At 39.7% G+C, this 22,340-nt stretch overlaps 1 pseudogene across 1 annotated transcript; it reads left to right on the forward strand.

The window, feature by feature from the left end:
* The first annotated feature begins 767 nt into the window (after positions 1-767).
* Positions 768-17,519, forward strand: LOC114304555 (SWI/SNF complex subunit SWI3C pseudogene; annotated as a pseudogene). The gene is made up of 5 exons (XR_014357826.1): positions 768-1,371; positions 2,121-3,293; positions 3,588-5,261; positions 16,960-17,064; positions 17,320-17,519. The product of XR_014357826.1 is annotated as an SWI/SNF complex subunit SWI3C pseudogene (transcript).
* Positions 17,520-22,340: the final 4,821 nt, after the last annotated feature.

Below are 22,340 nucleotides of genomic sequence, written 5' to 3' on the forward strand. Positions count from 1 at the left end.
CCCATCAAGTCCAAAAACACTCTTAAGTTTAGATGACTAATTTGAGATAATCTAAACTTTTCCAAAGAATCTGGTTAAATTATCAATTTCAATACGTTTGGTTTTATTTTCAGAAACTTATTTTAGAATTTTTTTTCCTAAAAAACTAAAAAAAAAAAAAAATTTGGTGAAAAAATAAAAAAATACTTATTATTTTTATATAATTTTATTTTTTAGGACGTCATAAATAATTTTTTAAATTTTGAAAATATGATTTTGATTTTTAGTGTTCAAATTAGTTTTATTTTTTTTATTTATTTATAGCATTTATTCCAATTTTAATAATCTTTTAAAAATATTATAAAAGATCAGTTAAGTTTTCAAATGACATTTTATTATTGTTATAATTGAAAAGATAAAGCTGAGGAAAACCCGTATACAGAGGCATTAGAGATAATTGGTATTTAAATTTAAATTTAATTAAAAAAATGGAGATGCTATAATGCTTCCAACATTAATCGTCTGAGCATAGAAGGGCTACAAAATCAGAGGCAGAGCTTTCTCTCTGTCTCTCTCTGTAGCTCTGTAGTAAAATCGATACTTCAAGTTCAAACCACGATAGCACCAAATCGCAGACCCCACAAATCTCTGCATAAACCACCCCCCATTCTCGCTCGCTCTCCCTCACTCCGCCTCTTTCTCTTTCAGCAATGCCAGCTTCCTCCTCAGGTAAACAAACCCCACTAACCTAACTTTTTCACTCTCTCTCGCTCTCTCTCCCCTACTCAATGTTCAAAATTCATCAATCTCTCTCTCTCTCTCTCTCTTTCTACTTTGCCATTTCCACAGAGACTCGCACCAAGTGGAGGAAGAAGAAGCGAAAGAGAGACCCCAAAATCACTCGATGACCCAAGCCCCAAGACGACGACCTCGACGATGATGACGAAGAAAACGAAGACAACGACGACCTCGACCAACAACAACAACCCGAATTCGAAGAAGACCCTCAATCGGGTCCTACCGATTCGGCTTCGATTGCCCGCGAGAGTGAGGTCTTATCGGATGGCGGGGTTCGAATCTCCCACTTCCCTCTCATGATCAAGCACACAGTCAATCGCCCCCACTCCTCTGTGCTTGCGATTGTGGCCCTGGAGAAGGCGATTCAGTGCAGGGAGGGCAAGGACCTGCAGAACGGCATCGTATTGGAGAACATATCGCATGGACAACTCCAGGCGCTGTCGGCCATGCTGGCGGATAGTCCGGCGTCGGCCGGCAATCAGGGGTCTTCTTCCACGGCCGCGTATGTGATTACGCCGCCTCCGGTTATGGAGGGTCGAGGGGTTGTGAAGCGTTTTGGGGCTAATCGAGTTCATGTTGTTCCAATGCACGCAGGTGCTTGCTTTATCTCTCTCTCTCTCTCTCTCTCTATATATATATATTTTTCCTATGCCCTAATCTGTTCTATTTAGGTTGATATTTGAACTATTATGTCTCATACTGTTCTCTGTTTATGTACACATGCTTATATGTATTCGTAAAAATTTGCTCAAATTATTATTTTTATATGTTTGCCTCTTTCATTGTGCCATATTATTACTTTGTGAGTTTCAGGTTTTGGGTTGTTGATTTGGAGTTTTCCCTTGGCACATTGCTCTCACTCTCCATGTGTATATTACAGTATGTTTAGATCAAGTGATAAGAAATGGAGAGAAAGAGAAATCTTTTATCATTTTTGGTTTATAAATTAGGTGAGAAATGGAGAGAAAGAGAACTCTTTTATTTTATAGGTTTCATTTGTCATCGAAAGTAGTGAGATTTGGTAGGAAACAAAATCATTGGTTGTGTATTTTCATAATATTGAAATTGCCCTATTAAAATATGAAAGAAAAAGAAATCCCACCCATATTACCATATCACATACTTTGCTTTCACATAGAGTTCATTTCTTTTATTTTCTCACCTGGATGAGAGACCACAATCATTTCTTGCCTATTATCTTCTATATTTTGCTATGCTGTTTTGTTTTAGTTTGTCTTTGTTGATCTTGTGCTAACAATATTCACATCGCTCTATTTCTCATCATGTCATATTAATTTGCTTTTAGTTTTTCTCATTTGGTTTTGAGCTTCTTTGGAGAGCAGATTGGTTTTCGCCCAGTACTATGCATAGATTAGAGAGACAAGTGGTGCCACATTTTTTCTCCGGGAAGTCAGCTGAACATAGGCCAGAAAAATACGTGGAATGTCGTAACTGGATTGTTGCCAAGTACATGGAGAATCCAGAGATGAGACTGTCAGCTGATGATTTCTGAGAATTGGTAGCTGGCATTGATGTTGATGATTTAACACGAATTGTTCAGTTTCTTGATCATTGGGAAATCATTAATTACTGTGCTTTTGCTCCCAATCGTGAGCATCGGAGTGATGGTTCATATTTGAAGGAAGATTCAAATGGTGAGGTTCATGTGCCATCAACTACTTTGAAGTCCATTGATAGCTTAATTTGGTTTGACAAGCCCAAATGTAGGCACAAGACAACAGATGTTTATCCGTCATTGTCATGTCATGATGGTGAGGAGTCTGATTTAGATAGCAGGATCCAAGAGCGATTATTTGAGAATCGATGCGATTGTTGTTCATGTCCCCTGCCCATTGTTTGTTATCACTCACAGAAGGAGGTGAGTAGCATACCTTTTTTTTAGAAGTTACTCCAAAGGTGGTTCTTAGCTTATTGGTTAAGTGGGGGCTCATTTTTATCTACTTAATTAATTATAGTAACTGGTTCAAATTTGGCATCAGAAAAGGTGCAACGCATGCATGTCCATATTGTAGCATTTTGTAAGCAGCCTTGGCCAAACACATCCACAGCTTCTTTTAGTAATTATTACAAAAGTACCTTTAAATAAGTTCAACAGTCCCAAGTGTGCACCAAGTCCAGTATTGAGAAGAGAGAGGCCTCAAATTGTGGTTGCATTTCATGATTTGTACTCTGTAAATAGATTTTTGTTAGTATAAGCTGCTGCCTTCAGAGTTTGCAGTGTGCGAGTGATTCAACGAAATCTTGTCTACATTGTGGGGTTACCTCTTAATCTGGCAGATGAAGACGTGTGTACTTTTCTGCTCTCTCTCTCTCTCTCTCCCCTTACCACCCCTCACAACAGGGGAATAGGTCTGTTCATTAACAGTTTTATCATTTTATTAGCAACTTCTCCATCGGAGACAGTATTTTGGTCTGTATGGAAAGGTGCTGAAGGTGTCTATATCTCGGACAGCAGCTGGTGCTATTCAACATTTTGCAAACAATACTTGTAGTGTGTAAGTCTAAGTGTTTTCATTATTGCTAGTTTTTGTTTATGTATTTATTTTTATCTTCCTTGAGAAGTGAAATTGAGTTATAAATACTTCAAAATGTTTCTGTCAAACACTGCTTGTTCATTTCAATCTCTTACTTATTCTATTAGTTCATATGTACAAGGAAACTGCCTAATGTGATGATGCATTTTATTTCTGCTTTTTATCTAGTTGTATGTTGATACTGGCTTGTTTACATATTTTTGTTCCATTACTTCACTACAACTGTTCTGTTCTTAAACGTGATTTCTATCCCAGATATATTACTTACCCAAAGGAGGAGGAAGCGGTTCGATGTATTCAATCAGTGCATGGGTTTACCTTGGATGGTAGATCATTGAGGTGGGAAATGGCTATATTCAAGATTTATGTTCTATTCTATATTCTCTTATGTAGGTGTTGGGATTTCATTTTGCAGGGCATGCTTTGGAACCACAAAGTATTGTCATGCCTGGCTGAGAAATGTGGTATGATTTCTGAATTATTGATTGAAAATTGGACTATTGGTTATAGGTGAGGATTGAAATTTTTTTGGTGCAGTCTTGCAGCAATCCTGATTGAAAGTTTTAGCGACAAACAAATCGTCGGCAAATGACAACATTTACCAACGTAAATGTGTCGCCAAAAGTTTACTTTTGCCGACGCATATGTTGTTGTTAAAAGTATATTTTTTTGCCCATGCAAATTTGTGTCGCAAAAAGTGCCATACAATCATCATATTTGAATGACTTTTACCAATGCAAGGTAAATTGCCGACGATGGATGAAGGCTTTTATCGACGACTATGTTCGTCGCTAAAGGCATTACTTTTACCAACGCAATGATAATTTCGTCGGCAAAAACTATTGCCAACTCACTTTTGCCTACGGGTTGCCAATGTAGCTTTGTGTCTCGGCAAAACTCTTTGCCAACGAATTTTTCCTTTTAGCAACATATTTTGTTGCGTTGCGAAAAATGCAATTTCTTGTAGTGATATATATGTGTATATTTATTCAATTATAGGTTTATATGCTTGAAATGTATGAATTACATATGAAGAATAACTTGCATTGAGTATATATTTGACTTCCTTGATGTGGATTGACATACATATATATATTTTTTTCTTTCTTTCCTCTTTTGCATAGTAACTCGAGGAATTTTGCTGCTTAAGTACTTTAATTTTTTCAAGGACCAAATGTATTTTCCTTAGTTATGGTTCGTTAGTTTGTTCCACTCTTTTTGACTTACCCTTCTTTAACTGAAGCAGATTTATTGTTATTTATGGATCAAGTTGGGATAATACTTAAGATTTTTTTTTCTTTAGCAGATGGTATAAAGAGAAAAAGGAAGAAGTGGCAGAGACGGAGGTTGATCCTGAACGAGATCAGCGGATGGTTTTTGCTTATGAACTTTTTATTGCTGTATCAATTACATTTTATGTCTTGGGCAAACCTAAATAAAATCCAAAATTTGGGAATTTTTTAACTGTATTTTTATACAAGAAATTGGAACTTGCCATATTTTATTTAAAAAAGTTCAAAGGGTGCTAAATGAAATTCAATTACTTAGTCTTTACTGTGTTTGAACTTTGAAGATCTATTATTTTATTTTATACAGGTAAATGAAGCTGGCCAAAATGAATCAATTTTCACATTCATTTTAATTTCTATTATCTTTAGTGTACGATTTATAAGATTTTGGTAGGCAATCAAAGCCATCTATTGGAGACCCACTTACTCTGTGCATGCTTGCCTTGCAGCTGCCACCAGAAGTTTCGTGCTTCTTGGGCTACTCACTGTGGGGCTATAACGTAATATGTGATGGTATATTACGTTTGATGGTGAACTAATTATTTGTGTTGAGTATTTCTAATACCGTTGAATTACAGTTCCAGGTCTGAGATGTACGCCTTATAATGGACCGCAATTCAAGTCATTCCAAGAGAGTTGGGTAAGTTCAATTTTTCCTTCCATAGCCAAAAAATTATCTCAATTTAATTTTTTATTATGCTATAACTATTTTAATTCTATCATTAGTGGAGGTTTGTCATCTCATAATGAGGTCAAGGATAGAAGTCTGCACTTCTTTTAACAACTAAGGCTGTTATCAACAAGTGAAGATGGCAGAGCAAAAGGCACACTAATCATATTGAAAAAGTCTACATGCTAAATTGACAAGTAATTGTGGGCTAACAAAATTGCAGTAAGGCCAAGTCCAATGCTTTGTAAGATAGATGATGACCCCCTGCCCTTCTCTTTCACCCTCCTCCCCCACACAATGTAAACTCGCCAAGTTGTTTTTTTTGGTTTTGGGGATGGGCTTCATGAAATTGCATTGGTTAAAATTTGGTTTCGGTAATGGAGAAATGTTTTAAACATTGCGTAGCTATTAATGGATTTGTATTATTCTAGTGATTTTAAAATATTAAGGGTGAATATTGTGGAAAAAAACTGAAGGACATTTTTTTTTTTGGTGAAGGATGGTATTTGCTTTGATGTCTCATATTTCATTTATTAGTGGAAGTTGTTTACTTTCCCTAGTGCTTCCACGCATTAATAGATATTTGATCAATAACAATTAGAGAGTGTTTGATTGTACGATTCGAGTTCATTAAATTGTATACTGCTGGTATATTCTATAAGTCATAATGGTCCATTCCATTTATTGCTTGTTGTATCCCCTGCAAGTTAGTGGGTTTGATGGTGTGGTTAATAATATATTCCCCACCTACCTCCAAAAAAGGAAAAAAATACGTTTAGACTGGGCAGTATCATTTGTTAATCTTATTATTGTATTCACTTTCACATCTAATCAATGTCCATTTCCCTTCTTAGTACCATCGAGATGCTAATGCAGCTTCTTTGCAGTTATATTGAATTTTTTGATGCAATGCCAGTCCCTATGGCAATAGCTGTAACGCCCTCAAAAATTAACCCATTATATATCATTGACATGCATTATTTAAAGAAGACAATTTATTAATTCATTCATCAGAGTATTACTAAATAAAGCATTACATGTAACATCGAATAAAATGCCCTACAGGCTTACATCTTTCCAAGCCAACACTTGGATTCAAAAATATGAGTTATAATCTCAATACAAGAAAAGCCCTAGGCTTGAATGTTTACATGTTCTAATAAATAAAAACTATTAACTAAAGGTAGTCTTCTTCAATCCAAATGCCAAACCCTCCCAAGCTAAGTCCTTGGAGGTAGTTTATCACCTGAACCTGAAAATGATGTTCCCATAAAGGGTGAGCCACAGCCCAGTAGAAATATACTAAACCACATATAAGCAATGAATAAAGCAATAGCATTCAACAGATGGTTAACCAAAATAATCAGTTACTTCATTTTACAGTCTCATGACACTATTGCCAAAGATACGTTTTACTTTCCAATTTTATCAACATGGCTCAGAACCTGGCCAAACTTATAACAGTGGATCACATATATCAAATTCACATCCCTCCAATATCAACAAACAAATGAGACTCAAGCTCAAATCAAACACTTCATACTTCCAGATTGATACACATTTTAGTGCTGTATCAATAAAACACTTCTATATAAATAAGCACACATAAAAGTGATGCTAATGGAGTCCATCCCCTATCTCCTCCCAAACAAAATCCGGTTTAGAGGTCCATCCCCTATCTTCCCCTAAACCGTGGAGTACATCCCCTATCTCCTCCCACACACAAACAATGTATGCAAATGCAATGCTCAATCAATACACATATTTTCTGTATCAATGCCATAGTCAAAATTAATGACTTAATCAATGTGATTAGTTTCAGTTATTCCTAATCCACATGCAATGTCTACAACAATCACGACTATCCTCCACCGATAGCCCAAAACAGTTATTTCTAAACTGAAAATAACTATGTCAACAATTCAATAGGCAAATGATTCCAATTACCCAATTACGCTATTTAATCAATGAATTCCCCAATTCCATGAATTACTTATACAAATTAATTCAATAATACAACTAGGGTTTTTCCCCAAAATTTACCAATGTATCCCCAACATATCAAATTACCAAAGCTTAGAACAAAACCTATAAAATGGAGTAGGAAATCCCTACCTCGAAGAAAACAACACAAATGGTGAAGACAAAGATGAGTGCCCAATTACCAAAGTGCTCCAAATTGCCAAATGTTCAGATTAAATGAAAGCCCTCAACTCCCTCAATCTTTTTAATGAAGGATCTAGGGTAGAAACACACCCTAAGTGGATCAAATCTAAGAAGGAAAGTGAGTAGGGAGAAGGAGAAGTCGGACCTAGGGTTTGGAATCAAAAGAAGATGAAAAGGACTGATCAAAACCCGCTGCTGTAAATATATACTGGACAGGCTCGCTCGAGCGAAGACTTGGTCGCTCGAGCGACCAGACACAGAGAAACTACGCTCGAGCCAAGGAAGCCTTGCTCGAGCCAACAACCCAAAAGCTCGCTCGAGCGAAAGAAAGCTCGATCGAGCGAAGAACTCAAACCCTCAGGTCTGTAACCAGACACACGCTCGAGCGAAGGAACTATTGCTCGAGCGAAGAACGGACTAACTCGCTCGAGCGAAGAAAATCTCGCTCGAGCCAAGAATGCAAAGCTACAGGTCCAAACCAGACGCAATCTCTCGCTCGAGCTACCAAACCCCGGCTCGAGCGAAGAACCAAAAACAACAGCTCGCTCGAGCGACAAACTCCTCGCTCGAGCGAATATCCAAAATACTGGACAGCAACACTTGATTTCTAAACCCAACCAACCTGAAACAAACCTGCCCAACACATCCTATAATTCCAAATGAGAAAATAAGGGACAACAACAACCATTATACAGTGACAGAATCTACGGAACCTAAGTCCGGATACAATAATCAAATGGGAAAAAGACCGGGGTCGCTATAACCTCCCCCCCTTCAAAGAATTTCGTCCCCGAAATTAAGCTTAAGTTTTTGAAAACAGATTTTTCTCAATTCCCAATGATATTATAAAACAATAATAGACAGCTTGACCCAATACTGGTCACTTCATCTCTTTATCAAGAGGCATCTCACAATATATATAAAAACAACATATATCTCAACCTGCATTACTATTGTGCATTATTCCTTCCAATGTTAGCAATTCTCATATCGAATTTAATTCCAAAATATATCCATTGACCAAAACATACCCAGTGTTTTACAACTTAAGACATTTATAAAGCTCTTAAGTTCAACAATATTACAAAATCTAAATAGAAGATTACAAATCAATAAACATGTCCGGATATTTTTCGCGGACTTCCAATTCACGCTCCCAAGTGGCTTCCTCCACTCCATGATGTTTCCACAAAACTTTTACCAAAGGGATGGTCTTGCCTCGCAAAACTTGATCCCGCCTATCCAAGACCCGCACCGGTCTCTCCTCATACGAAATATCCTCATCAACCACTAAATCGGTCCAATCCAACACATGTGATGGATCCGGCTCATACTTCCGAAGCATACTCACATGAAATACGTCATGTACTCCGGACAACTGCGGCGGCAAAGCTAAACGATAAGTAGCCTCGCCAATCCTCTCAAGGATCTCAAATGGACCAATGAACTGAGGGGACAACTTCCCACTCTTCCCAAACCTCATCAAACCCCGTCTAGGTGATATCTTCAGAAAGACATGATCACCCACCGCAAACACCAAAGGTCTCCTCCTACGGTCGGCATACGATTTCTGACGACTCTGTGCTGTAACAAGCCTCTTACAGATAAGCTCAACTTTCTCCGTCGTTTCTCTCACCAACTCTGGACCCAACAGAGGTGCATCACCCACCTCGGCCCAACACACAGGAGATCTACACGGTCGGCCATACAAGGCCTCAAATGGTGCCATACCAATACTAGACTGGAAACTGTTGTTGTAGGCAAACTCTACCAACGGCAAGTGCCTCTCCCACGACCCACTAAAGTCTAGAACACAACCCCGAAGCATATCCTCAAGTATTTGAATAGTACGCTCGGACTGTCCGTCAGTCTGAGGATGATAAGCCGTGCTAAAGGTCAACCTAGTGCCTAAGGCACTCTGTAAACTTTGCCACAACCTGGCAGTAAAACGAGGATCTCTATCCGAAACAATCGTCACTGGAATCCCGTGTAACCTCACTATGTCCCGAATGTACAAGTCGGCAAGATGATCGACCGAATCTCTCACGCGCATAGGAATGAAGTGCGCCGACTTAGTCAACCGATCTACAACCACCCAAATAGCATCACTACCCCGCTGAGTCCTCGGAAGACCCACAACGAAGTCCATAGTGACGTGTTCCCACTTCCACTCAGCAATAGGCAAGGGTTGCAACAAACCCGCTGGCCTCTGATGTTCAGCCTTCACTTGCTGACAAGTAAGGCACTTAGATACGAAAGCTGCCACATCTCTCTTCATACCCCGCCACCAGAACTGGCGACCCAAATCCCGATACATCTTAGTGCCTCCCGGATGCACCGCAAGGCGTGAATGGTGAAACTCTCGGAGTACTTCCTCTCGGCAAGACTCCGGCACAAACAGACGGTCTCGGTATCTCACACTCAGGTCGGAATACACCGTCAAACCTTTCTCAACCTTCCCACTAGAAATCTTCTCACGGAGAGATTCTACCTCGAAGTCACCTCTCTGAGCCTCTAACACTCGAGTCACAAGTGAAGGCTGTGCAATAACAGAAAACAAGGCCGCAGCCTCAACGGATTCACCCAGAATTAAATCAAACTCCCCAAGTGCACCCAACATCTCCCATTCTCGGACGGCTATACTAGCTATGTCACCAACAGGTTTCCTGCTAAGGGCATCGGCCACCACATTGGCCTTTCCCGGATGATAATGCAACTCAAAGTCATAATCCTCTATAAATTCCATCCACCTCCTCTGCCTCAAGTTCAAGTCTTTCTGTGTAAACAAATACTTCAAACTCTTATGATCCGAGAACACCTCGAACCTCTCACCATAAAGATAATGCCTCCAAATCTTCAAGGCAAATATCACAGCTGCTAATTCTAGATCATGTGTAGGATAATTCTGCTCGTGAATTTTCAACTGACGTGAGCCATAGGCAACTACTTTCCCCTCTTGCATTAACACACAACCCAGACCCTCTCGTGAGGCGTCACAATAGACTGTATAACCCAACCCTCTCTCTGGAATAATCAATACTGGAGCGGTGGTCAGTCTAACTTTCAACTCCTGAAACGACTTTTCACAAGTCCCACTCCATACAAATTTGACTCCCTTCCGAGTCAGTCTAGTCAACGGTGATGCTATCCTGGAGAAATCTTTCACAAACAGACGGTAATACCCAGCTAATCCCAGAAAACTGCGGATCTCAAATACACTCTTAGGCTGTGCCCAATCCTGCACTGCCTCCACCTTAGATGTATCAACAGACACTCCTTTCCCGGATACCACGTGGCCTAAGAATTTGACTTCCCTCAGCCAGAACTCACACTTCCCAAACTTGGCATACAGCCTATGACCTCTAAGTAACTCAAGCACCACCCTCAAGTGTGACTCATGCTCCTCCTCAGAAGGCGAATAGATAAGGATGTCGTCCACAAAAATGACTACAAACCGATCTAAGAATTCCCGGAAGATCCGGTTCATCAAGTCCATAAAGACTGCCGGTGCATTGGTGAGTCCAAATGGCATCACCAGAAACTCATAATGGCCATACCGCGTACGGAATGCCGTCTTCGGAATATCCTCCTCTCTGACCCTCAACTGGTGGTAACCTGATCTCAAGTCTATCTTAGAGAAACAACGGGAACCCTTCAACTGGTCAAACAGATCATCTATACGAGGCATAGGGTACTTATTCTTAACCGTAGCCCGATTCAATTTTCGGTAATCTATACACAGTCTCAAAGCACCACCTTTCTTTTTAACAAAGAGGGCTGGTGCTCCCCACGGCGAAACACTAGGACGTATAAAACCCTTGTCTAGCAACTCCTGGAGCTGAATCTTCAACTCAACTAACTCGGCTGGGGCAAAACGATAAGGTGCCATAGAAATCGGCGCCGTGCCGGGCACCAGGTCAATAGAGAACTCAATCTCTCGATGCGGTGGCAAACCAACAAGATCCTCGGGAAAAACGTCTGAGTACTCACAAACCACCCTTGGCAACACAATCTGAGTCTCAACATCCTCACTAATCGATAGGTTAGCAAGTAGACCACTAAGCTCACTCCGTCCTCGCTGAACATACCCCGGTGGCAACACATCACCAACCCGGTCCCCCAGAAAATGAAAATACTCTCCGCTCACGGTACAACAAGTGACCCTCTGGCGGTAGCAATCAATAACTGCCCGGTATGACGATAACCAGTCCATACCCAAAATAACATCGAAACCTCTCATAGGCATAACTACAAAGGAAAATGGGATTCTATGATAATCAACCTCTATATCACAACCCCTAACGCCTTGTTTCAAAATCAATTCACCCCCAAGAGGTGACACTACACAAATAGGGGATGCTAGCTGTGCTAACTCCAACTCCAAAACAGATGCAAATGCAGCAGACACAAAGGAATGAGATGCACCCGTATCAATCAAAACATTAGCAACCGAGTTGCAAAACAAGAAGGTACCTCTCACAACTGATGGTGCTGGCACAAGATCCTGCGCGGTAACAGCATACACGCGCCCAGACGACCTCTGATCAACTTGCTCAACCCTAGGAGCATAAGATTGCTGCACCGACTGAGACGATGAAGCCCCCCCTGATTGGCCCTCGAGGCCTGACCCGACTGAGCTGGCTGCTGACCCTGAATCGGCCTCACACCAGATGCACCAGGTGTGCCACCCAACTGTGGGCAATACCTCTTCATATGCCCTGGCTGACCACACTGATAACACGAGAGTGGCTGACCTCTACCCTGACTCTGGCTCTGAGATCGAGCCGAAGAAGATGCTGCTCTCTGCACTCCTCCCCTCTGAGGACAAACTGGAGACTTGTGGCCCAGCTGGCCACACTTGAAACAGGTAATGTCTCCCTGACTGCCTTTTCCCGAAATAGCACTCGGTACCGGAAAAGTCGATCTCGAAAAGCTACCCTGAGACTGGTGGGGATTAAAACCCTTCTGTCTCCTACCATCATTCTGACCATCCTGACTCCTCTTGGAGCCCTTCTGCCCTTCCTCCTCCTCCTGCATCATGATTTCCATGTGGGCTGCAGCATCAACCATACGCCCATAATCCCGAATCATAGTTCCCCCAACTCTCAGCTTGAGGCTACGCCTCAACTTCTTCTCAAACTCAATACAGCGGCGTTCCTCAGACGCCACCAACTCAGGTGCAAACCTGGACAAGCTAGTAAATGCAGCCTCAAACTCGGCCACAGAAGAACTCGACTGCTTAAGCTGACAGAACTGGTCTCGCAGCTTCTCCCTGACTGCTGGAGATAAGAACTTCTCCTGGAAAGCATTCACAAAAGCCTCCCACGTACCTCCTATACGCCCCTTAGTAAACTTCCACCACTGACCCGCATCCCCCTTCAACTGGAAAGATGCCAAGGTCACTTTCAACCCCTCGTCTTCGATGCCAAGCATCTCAAACGTCTTCGTTGTCTGTTCGAGCCATTCATCTGCCTTAAGCGGCTCTTTTGGATCACCCACAAATTCATCCGGATTAGACCGGAAGAACTCCCTCTTCAGAAAGGAAGGTCCTGCATCAGCAGCAACAACCTGAGCTTGATTCTCAGCTCTGAGAATGCCTACTGACTCCCTGAATGCTCCTGCTATCTCTCGAGCTAAAGCGCCCATTGCCTGCTGGCCTACTGGCTCGGCCACATTAGCCTGGCCAATTCCCTCTTGAACTGCCGGAATCTCTTCTGGCACAGGCACCTCCTGCCTACCCGGCCTACCACGCCTACCGCGTCCTCGTCCTCGTCCTGACATCCTAATAAAGGAAACAAAGACATTAGCACATTAATAAATGTGCCGAAGCTAAACACTCGCGTCCTAATGCAATGGAAAACAATAATTCATTCCACGTAAGCACATAATCACATAAGCACCTACGAATTTCATTCCCGGATAATGATAGTCCCAATGCGTTACTATAGTTCCGGTTGGAAGCAGCAGTGATCAAGTGCCTTTCCAACAAGACTAATAGAAACTCAAGGGTCCAATCAACATCCAAGAAACTACATTCCATACCCACATAATCACATAAACATGTTATCACATAAGCATATAACATTACACTAAGTCTCTATCAAACGAGACGAACCCAATGTGATACTAATCACTTCCCACGTACCCAAAGTATTCAAACCTGGTACGCTCTGATACCAAGTTGTAACGCCCTAAAAAATTAACCCATTATATATCATTGACATGCATTATTTAAAGAAGACAATTTATTAATTCATTCATCAGAGTATTACTAAATAAAGCATTACATGTAACATCGAATAAAATGCCCTACAGGCTTACATCTTTCCAAGCCAACACTTGGATTCAAAAATATGAGTTATAATCTCAATACAAGAAAAGCCCTAGGCTTGAATGTTTACATGTTCTAATAAATAAAAACTATTAACTAAAGGTAGTCTTCTTCAATCCAAATGCCAAACCCTCCCAAGCTAAGTCCTTGGAGGTAGTTTATCACCTGAACCTGAAAATGATGTTCCCATAAAGGGTGAGCCACAGCCCAGTAGAAATATACTAAACCACATATAAGCAATGAATAAAGCAATAGCATTCAACAGATGGTTAACCAAAATAATCAGTTACTTCATTTTACAGTCTCATGACACTATTGCCAAAGATACGTTTTACTTTCCAATTTTATCAACATGGCTCAGAACCTGGCCAAACTTATAACAGTGGATCACATATATCAAATTCACATCCCTCCAATATCAACAAACAAATGAGACTCAAGCTCAAATCAAACACTTCATACTTCCAGATTGATACACATTTTAGTGCTGTATCAATAAAACACTTCTATATAAATAAGCACACATAAAAGTGATGCTAATGGAGTCCATCCCCTATCTCCTCCCAAACAAAATCCGGTTTAGAGGTCCATCCCCTATCTTCCCCTAAACCGTGGAGTACATCCCCTATCTCCTCCCACACACAAACAATGTATGCAAATGCAATGCTCAATCAATACACATATTTTCTGTATCAATGCCATAGTCAAAATTAATGACTTAATCAATGTGATTAGTTTCAGTTATTCCTAATCCACATGCAATGTCTACAACAATCACGACTATCCTCCACCGATAGCCCAAAACAGTTATTTCTAAACTGAAAATAACTATGTCAACAATTCAATAGGCAAATGATTCCAATTACCCAATTACGCTATTTAATCAATGAATTCCCCAATTCCATGAATTACTTATACAAATTAATTCAATAATACAACTAGGGTTTTTCCCCAAAATTTACCAATGTATCCCCAACATATCAAATTACCAAAGCTTAGAACAAAACCTATAAAATGGAGTAGGAAATCCCTACCTCGAAGAAAACAACACAAATGGTGAAGACAAAGATGAGTGCCCAATTACCAAAGTGCTCCAAATTGCCAAATGTTCAGATTAAATGAAAGCCCTCAACTCCCTCTATCTTTTTAATGAAGGATCTAGGGTAGAAACACACCCTAAGTGGATCAAATCTAAGAAGGAAAGTGAGTAGGGAGAAGGAGAAGTCGGACCTAGGGTTTGGAATCAAAAGAAGATGAAAAGGACTGATCAAAACCCGCTGCTGTAAATATATACTGGACAGGCTCGCTCGAGCGAAGACTTGGTCGCTCGAGCGACCAGACACAGAGAAACTACGCTCGAGCCAAGGAAGCCTTGCTCGAGCCAACAACCCAAAAGCTCGCTCGAGCGAAAGAAAGCTCGATCGAGCGAAGAACTCAAACCCTCAGGTCTGTAACCAGACACACGCTCGAGCGAAGGAACTATTGCTCGAGCGAAGAACGGACTAACTCGCTCGAGCGAAGAAAATCTCGCTCGAGCCAAGAATGCAAAGCTACAGGTCCAAACCAGACGCAATCTCTCGCTCGAGCTACCAAACCCCGGCTCGAGCGAAGAACCAAAAACAACAGCTCGCTCGAGCGACAAACTCCTCGCTCGAGCGAATATCCAAAATACTGGACAGCAACACTTGATTTCTAAACCCAACCAACCTGAAACAAACCTGCCCAACACATCCTATAATTCCAAATGAGAAAATAAGGGACAACAACAACCATTATACAATGACAGAATCTACGGAACCTAAGTCCGGATACAATAATCAAATGGGAAAAAGACCGGGGTCGCTATAATAGCACTCTCTAGCCAGCCTCTTCTTGGTTAGCCAGTAATGGTTAAACCATCAGAAGCTGAAAAAAATCTGGTTCAGTCTACTACAGCCACAGCTGGGGCTGTAGGTGGGCTCATAGGCCCCTATTTGGGGGGAGCTAGAAGAGTATGTTCCTTTCTATTGAGGTAAGAAACATCTTCTATTCCTTTCTTATGCTTTTTCTTATACATGGCTGTGTTGCTGCAACATTGTGTCCTTGTTGCCCAGGTGAAGAAACCACACTGGTTGTCTTACCCATGTGCTGCCACTGTCCATGTGACATGACCATAAAGAAAGGATTGGTTTTCCCTCAGCTGATGATTTTTCTTTAGTTTTTCATGTATGAATGTCTAAGTTGATTGGTTTACTTTTTGGGTTGAAAATTTTGCCCTAAATCTGGATGCTTTTAACATAATGCATCTGACCTTTCTCAATGATAAAAGTGTTTTTTTTTTCTTTTTCTTTTCTTCTTCTTCTTCTTCTTTTTTTTTTATTTTTTTTTAATCTTTTCTGAATCCCAGATTAGGAACAAAAAGCGGACCTTGGAAATTGGTTTGGTCGGAGATAGAGTAGGAAAATGCCTGAACTCGTGCATAAGTTCCGAGTTCCATATTTTCCCCCTCTGTGCATAATGATGAATTCAAACATAATTTCATGATGGGGTAACTGTTTATGCTATGGAGCTTCACAAGTACATAAAAGAAAATTATCTTATTTTGAAGTAAAATATGGCTTGATTCCATTAGTTCTAAAATTTCATGTTTATGTGCATTGGCAGAACATATTTTGCAAGGCTCTTGGAAATTTGATGTTGTTAGTTAGAATATATATTCCAATAATGTTGTCATACATTACAACACAAGTTCATCATAGAACTTTGGCAACATCACTCTCCTCAAAACAATTTTTGCATCCCAGGGATTGAGTGTTAAAGACCTTGTTGTTCTTTTAGTTGTAGTAATTTGTCTACTTGGATGATTGTTAACTTGTTGTGCTTGCTGGTATGGCTCATTTGAGAGTTGTGTTGTTATGTGTTTGGGAGACTTACCACTCACGTACGATGGTTGTTTTATGCTTCAAATGGTTTCATATATTTTTTTTACCAACTTGGTAATACAAAGGCAAAGCAGTGAAACATTTCAGATATTGAAATTGAACTTTTATTAGACTTTATGCAACTAGGATTAGATTGAGAAGATTTGTCAGTGAGAGTCCTAACTGTTGATTGGCTTTGATTTTGCTGTTTCTGCAATATTAACCTGGTGCTTCTATTTTCTCTTTTTTCTTTTTTGCCCCTTGCAAATAGCGTGAAGATGTAGCTTATAATTCTGACTACGGAACCCCCATCCACACTTATTGACCTTCTTCTTTTCTCCAGTGGTGATGATAACTCAGCTTTAGCACCTGAGCGGTAAGCTATTACACATTAATGGGATGCACCTTGGGAGGGACCAATATAAGTTGTTTGAACTTACGACACATTAATGGGATGCACCATTTGTGAATTAGCCTTAAAATTAATTTTTTGTTCTCATAATCTCAAAAAAAAGTCTGTTACAGGTATAAATTGTATAATTGATCTAATTATAAATTGATAAGTTACTAATGTTTTTAATCTTTTGTATAATTGATTAATTACTAAAACTTTTAATTTATTTTTTTGCAGATTGGATTAGAGTGGCATTTTTGACGTGCAACAATGATGTAATTTGCTTGAATGTTCATTTTTGTTTGATAAGGATACACATACTTTTTGGAGTTGCACTAGTTATTGTTGGATTTTTTGTGGAATTGAACAAGTTATAACTTTTGGATATTTTGTGGATATTTCACTATTTTATTGTATTAGGATGAAATTATTTGTAATGATGAATGGATATCTTCATTTTGTTAATTCGTAAATGCGTTGATAACAGGCTAGGTTAAGTTGTGATGGAATTGTTATATTCAACAGGTTTCAACATGAACAATGTCATATTTGTTGAACTAAAATTTAGATTTTGATGAAATAGGTATATAATGTGGAAAAAAATATTATGGAATTATTGACAAAATTTTTCATCCCTAAAGAAGGTTTTTTTTTTTGTCTCTTATTTAGCTTAGGTGGATGATTAATTTTGTCATGAATTATTTATTTCGTCGCTAAATGAATTTGTCATGACAAAAAATATTGTCACATTTTGTCACTATTACCCTCAATGTGTGACGGATTTTTTTTGACATTATTTCATTATTTTTAATGATGAATTTATTTTTGTCTCTATTGGTAGCTTCTTTGACAAAAAAATTTCGTCTTCGTTTATATTAAACGTGACAAAATTATTTTGTCTCCATTTCTTATTTTTATGACAAAATACTTTTGTCTCTAATTTCTCTTTAAATGACAAAATATTTTGTCGCTAATTACTTCCAAGTATGTTCCCAACAGAATGTATTGGAGACAAAAAAATTCGTCACAAATTTATCATTTTTAATGATGAATTTGTTTTTGTCTCTATTGGTAGCTTCTTTGACAAATTTTTTTTTGTCTTCGTTTATATTAAACGTGACAAAATTATTTCATCTCTATTTCTTATATTTATGACAAAATACTTTTGTCTCTAATTTCTTCCTTTAATGACAAAATATTTTGTCGCTAATTACTTACAAGTATGTTCCCAACAGAGTGTATTGGAGACAAAAAAATTCGTCACAAATTTTTCATTTTTAATGATGAATTTGTTTTTGTCTCTATTGGTAGCTTCTTTGACAAAAAATTTTCATCTTCATTTATATTAAACATGACAAAATTATTTCGTCTCTATTTCTTATATTTATGACGAAATACTTTTGTCTCTAATTTCTCCTTTAATGACAAAATATTTTGTCGCTAATTACTTACAAGTATGTTTCCAACAAAGTGTATTGGAGACAAAAAAATTCGTCATAAATTTATCATTTTCAACGACGAATTTTTTTTTCGTCTCTAAGACCCTTTAGCGACGACCCTTTGGCGACAAAACGGGTGACGAAAAATGTTCATCGTAATTACTTTGGGTGACGAAATATATACATTTTGGGACAAATTTGTCTCGTCTTTAAATCCCAAATTTGTTGTAGTGTCAAGAGGCCCCACAACAATCAGAACCTTGTAGCGCTCGACTTTCTTCGCGCGCCCCCCTTTTGGAGAGGCGCGAATTGGTCTCTTACATTTCAGACTCCTGTCACGGTTCTGAATCTAATCTCAGAAAGTGCAATGTAAGACTGATAAACACCAAAGAGTCTAATCCGGCAAATCATTTTGGAAAATCAGATTTTAAAATCAAATAATGCCAAACTGGACTACTTTACTAGATTACAGAGTCGCCATCTAAATATTTTATTTTTGGCAAATTTAGGAAACTCTGACTCGTGCCAAAGGCCACGTCTCCGTCATTACCAAAGTTGCCTTGGCTCGGGAACTTGGGTATAAGAGGGGAAGGTCATAACATGAGCACCCCCGCTCGTCCGATCAAAGGATCGGCCTCTATTAAGCATAATATGTTGTTTTATAAACACATGTGTTCTTATTCCGGTTATTAGCTAACTTTACTATGTGATGCGCACATCATACAAGTATAGACTAAGTCGCAAGACTTGGAACAAATCGATTCATGTTTGTTTTCGAAAATGGTTTGAAAGTGCCACTCGCAAGTGGGCTAAAGCGCGGATTTTCCACCCTCAAGTGGGCTTAAAAACATGATGATTTGCCACTTCGCAAAGTGGGCTTAAAACTCACATTTGATGAATTGTTCCAATTCAAGCATCAAAGCCTTCATCCACAGGCATTCATGCAGTTAATCACTTAAGCACATAGCCTCATGGCAAGCATGCTATCATGGCAACACTCACACTCATGCAAGTATGCTAAAGCGTAAAGCTTACAGTGTACTCCAAGCCAAAACAGAAAACTAGTTAGAAACAATGCATGATCCTAACTATACAAGATGCCTAATGCAATGAATGCAATAATGAAACTAAATAGGCTCGGCTATCTAAGATGGCATATGAATGCAACATTTGATAACATGCTTAGAAACACGTATTGTAGACACCCCATTTTTGACCGACCTTAAGACTCAGACGTCACTGATTGAGCGCTCGGTGATGTTGCATATTGTGCTCGTTCAGAGGTCGCAGAGTCTCAGCCGTGAGCCTTGCCTCCGGACTTTCGGACTCTTTTGTGCTTTGCCTCGGTTTGCAAACCAGGTCCCGTTTTCTACGTCTTCTCTTCCCGAAGGGAGGGAGAGGTCTCGTAGATTGTCTCTCAGTGGCCGTAGGCTATGTTTCATGGTCGTAGGCCGTTTTTCCCGTTTCGGAGCCCGGTTCTCGGTTTTCGGAACCGTCGGCCGTGTGCCTCGGTTCGGGACCGCTTAACCACCTCCGTTTGCTCCGGTTTTTGGTATACACCCCACTACCATCCATTCCAACGACTTGGAGCTGTTTTTCAGAGCTTAGGAGCACCATTTCTCAGACCAAGAGCTGCTGGTCCATTGGTCTTCAAGGGTAAGCTTCTTTTCCTCTTTTTTGTTCCTATGTTGCTCTATATCAAAGCCTTGCTTGAAAGCATTTTTGGGCTCCAACCCAAACTTTAAATAGTCATATTTTGAGCTCCTTTTCATGTTTGATTAAGGACCTTTTACTGTTTGAGGTCTCCTACTATCACTTGCCTCTTTAACTCTCTTTTAGGCCTATTTTTGCATGATATTTTAGGCTTATTTGTTAGCTGTTTCGTGGCTTGATGTAAACTATAAAGTGTCTTGTTTTAATCCCCTATTCAACTTTCTTGAAGGGCTCTCTTCGGTTTGAGGCCAGCAGCTACCACTTGCCTCTTTATCTCTCTTTTAGGCCTATTTTTTGGGAGAAATTTGAATTGATTTTCCCCCCCATTTTTCCTCCATTTTCCTCCATTCCTCCCTCTATAAAACCAGCAGCTCCAGCTTCATTTTGGGTGAGAAAAAAATTTTGTTTAAGCCTCCTACATTTAATTTCTCTCTCTCTCTCTCTCTCTCTCTCTCTCTCTCTCTCTCTCTCTATATTCCGAGCATCAAAACCCTTTTGTTTTTTTTTTGGCTCATTTCTACACCACCACATAGCACCACCTCCCCACCATCCTTTCCAACACTTGAAGCTGGTTTTCCAGAGGCAAGGAGCACCTTTTCTCAAGCCAAGAGTTGTTGAAGCATTGGTCTTCAAGGGTAAGTCTTCTATCCCTCTCTTTGGCCCTATTTTTGCTCAATAAATTAGCTCCTCTTGCTTGCATATTTGGGCTCTGACCCTAACTGAAAATAGCATTATTTTAAGCTCTTTTTCATGTTTGTTTAAGGGCCTCTCCATGTTTGAGGCTTCCTTTTTACACTTGCTTCTTTACCTCTCTTGTATGCCTCTTTCTTGCATGGTATTTTAGGCTCATTTGTAAATTGTTTAGAGCTTGGTTATAAACTTAAAAGTGGCTTATTTTGAGCCCTTATTCAACATTGTTGAAGGTATCTTCACTGTTTGAGGCTTCCTTTTGTCACTTGCCTCTTTATCCCTCTTTTGGCCTTATTTTTGCATGTTTTGTTAGCCCCTTGTGATTGTATTTTTGGGCTCCTACCTGAACTTAAAATAGTCATATTTTGACCCCCTATTCATGTTTGATCAAGGGTCTTTTGCTGTTTGAGGCTCCCTTTTTACACTTTGTGTTTAAACCTTCTTTTAGGCCTATTTCTTGCATAGTATTTTAAGCTTACTTGTGCACTGTTTTGGGCTTGGACATAAACTGTAAAATACCTTGTTTTGAGCCTCTATTCAACTTTGTTTAAGGGCTCTTCATTGTTTGGGGCCAGAAGCTGCTACTTGCTTCTTTATCTCTCTTTTGGAGCCATTTTTGCATGTTAACTTAGCCCTATTTGTGTTCACTTTTTGGCCTTGCTTAAAACTGGAAATATGCATGTTTTGGGACTTCCTTGATTCTGTCTTTATGCTTCATATTCAAATAATGCATGCTTTGCATAGCCATAGGTCATTCCATGTACCTAATTTCATGTTTCGGGTCTCATTCCGTGTGTCGGGTGCCATGTTTCCATGTTCTGGGGCTGTTTTGCATCATATTTTGCTACTGAAATTTTTGCATGCTAGTATGCCATATTCCATGCCTTGCCATGTCTTGTTAGAGTGGCATTTGTGCCTTAGGATCGGTCCTCGATTTGCGTGCATGCGTGCACGCATCTCGAGTGTCTCATTTTCATCTAATGGCCTCCTATGTGAGTGTGGCTGAGGTCCACTCATGTTGGTGTAAGTCCATTGTGCATTGTGTATGCCATTTTAATTCATAACATTGCGTATGCTAGGTTGTACACGCATCTCGAGTGTCTCATTTTCATCTAATGGCCTCCTATGTGAGTGTGGCTGAGGTCCACTCATGTTGGTGTAAGTCCATTGTGCATTGTGTATGCCATTTTAATTCATAACATTGCGTATGCTAGGTTGTATGTTAGAGCATCGTGTATGCCATGTTACATCGTGCATTGTGTATGCCATTTCATAACATTGTGCATGCTAGGTTGTATATTAGTTGCATTCATGCATGTCATGCATATTGCATTGTGCTTGGGATAGGAATTAGCCCAAGCACGGGAAACGAGGTACGTTTCATACTCCGAGTGATGGAACGTGTCTCAATTCCTG

This window comes from Camellia sinensis, unplaced genomic scaffold (genome assembly GCF_055761805.1).
Source record: "Camellia sinensis isolate YWXY unplaced genomic scaffold, ASM5576180v1 Unanchor10, whole genome shotgun sequence".
Taxonomy (NCBI): Eukaryota; Viridiplantae; Streptophyta; class Magnoliopsida; order Ericales; family Theaceae; genus Camellia; species Camellia sinensis.